The sequence below is a fragment of the Corvus kubaryi genome, unplaced genomic scaffold, assembly GCF_017639235.1.
Source record: "Corvus kubaryi isolate FWS band 111438036 unplaced genomic scaffold, C.kubaryi_AGA036_p1.0 37391, whole genome shotgun sequence".
NCBI lineage: Eukaryota > Metazoa > Chordata > Aves > Passeriformes > Corvidae > Corvus > Corvus kubaryi.
The window spans coordinates 6,720,905-6,723,240 of record NW_024581130.1 but is presented as its reverse complement, the minus strand read 5'-3'; positions in this window follow the sequence as shown (position 1 = coordinate 6,723,240).

Genomic DNA, 2,336 nt, shown 5'->3' with positions numbered 1-2,336 from the left:
TTGTCATAAATATGGCCTGTATCACCTTCTGGAAACCTGTGTGATTTCTAAATATACTCTTGGGCCAAGCCCCATGATTTAATTCAATATGCTGCACCTTCCTGCTTTACTTAAAAGGCTTGATTTTGGTTCTCCCTACAAACTGAGCATAAAATAGCCTCATTCACTTTAATATGTGGAAGAATAACTGCAACTGAGAAGCTGCCTCTGTACCCATGGAGGGCCATGGACCCTTCTTCCCACACATGAACATCAGTGACTATCTAAGGAGGAACCCCACAAAACAAATTTCCCATTTTTCTTTTCACACTTTGTCTTCTCTGAAGGAGAAGTCCTGGGGCTGAGAGGTAGGTGTGGGGCTGAGTTTTTCCTGTAGGAATTATATTGTTCCCTGTGTGTTTCTCCCAAGGCCCAGGGATCAGTAATTTACAGCTAAGCAGAGGCATGTTTCAAGCCTATTTCCAAATACATGCAAAGAAAAAAGTGTAAGACCTGTGACCAAACTCTGCCTTGTTTTTTACCCTTGTGTGGAAGTTGAGTTGCCAAGGTATAAACAAGAGCAGAATTTGGCTTTGTGTAACTTATTTTTAAAGGATTTCCTGTTACCCTTGGTCTCTAAAAGGCAACCAACAGCTAACCTTGCCCTGCAACCTACCAACACAGAACAAAACAACCACAAATCCCTCCAAACTCAGGAATCTCATCACTTTAGGAAAGAACAGTTTCTAAGTAGCAGATACAGAAAGAAAGAACAGGCAGGGCCTGATCTCAGCTCTGCATCAATTGGCAGTGATACCAGAAGCTGTAAAATAAAAGGCCTCAGATCAGCTATGATAACCTGTTCCCTCAGTTCATTTCTCCATGAAAGCTGAATGTTTTCTTCTCTTTGCAATGCTGCAGACAAGGAGACAAATTTCAAACCAAGAAGTCTGAGAGCAAGACAGAAACCCAAACAAAGAGACTGTGGGACTAATCCAGTGACTCGGCACAACCAAACATAGATTTGTTTTCCTAGTGAAATGAGTTGTAATGAATAAAGGTTCCGGATTTCCAGTCAGCAGGGGCTCTGTGCTTTGTTAAACTCACAACTTAATTCTTCTCTTCCTATTTATTATTCCAAATACAGAGAGGTCTGAGTGGCAATGATTAGAATCATAGAATCCGAATCATTAAGGTTGCAAAAGGCCTCCAAGATCATCAAGTCCAAGTGCCAACCCAGCGCCACCATCAAACCATGTCCTCAAGTGCCATACCCACATGTTTTTTGAACACTTCCAGGGATGGTGACTCCACCGCTTCCCCGCACAATCTGTTCCAATGTTTTACAATCGTTTCTGTGAATTTTTTTTCCCTAATGCCTAATCTAAATCTCCTCTGGTGCCACTTGAGGCCATTTCCTCAAGGTGTGTTCTTAAGAGGAAAAAAGAAAAAGATTCAGACGCCATGCAGGTCAAGTGGGAACATGACTGTGACATGAAGGATTGGATCTCACACCGATAGCCATCAGGAAATTCCCTGACTGCACTTTAGCTTCCCTCCTGGCCCCATTCCTTGATATATTACAATTTTAAGTCCTGAAAGGCATCTGCAGCCCAGTTCTTGGCGTGGAAGGAGGATGGAGAGGGCCCCATGTGGGAGATGGGAAGATGGGCCAGGAGCAGTCGTGGTGTGCCACGAGCCACTGCTGCCCTGCTCCTGCAGAGGAGTCACAGCGGTGGTGAAACGGCAGAATCACAGAACTGTCTGGGTCTTTAAGAGACCTTAAAGATCATCCAGTTCCACACCACTGTCATGGACAGGGACACCTCCCAGTAGACCAGGCTGCTCAGAGCAATACCCAGCCGGGTCTTAAACACTTCCAGGGATGGGACATTCACATTTCTCTGCGAAGTGCCTCACTACCCTCCAGTAAAGACTTTCATTGTAATGTTTAATCTAAATCTGCCCTCTTTCCATTTGAATCCATTCCCCCTTGTCCTGTCACTCCATGCTCTTGTAAAAACTTCATCTTTCTTGCAGGCTCCCTTCAGACACTCTAAGGCTGCAATTCGGTCACCCCAAAGCCATCTCTTTTGCAGGCTAGCAATCCCAATTTTCTCAATCTTTTGTCATGGGAGAGGTGCTCCATCCCTCTAATTAACTCGGTGGCCTCCTCTGGACTTGCTCCAACAGGTCCATGTCCCTCCCGTGCTGGGGACCCCAGAGAACGCTGTTCACCCTCCACTTCTTTCTGTGCCTCGGACACCTCCTTCTGCCCCCCGGCCAGCAGCGGGTGCCCTTCCCGCGGCTTTCGAGGGCGGCAGCAGCAGCGCTGAGCTCCGGCGGGGCGGGTGAAG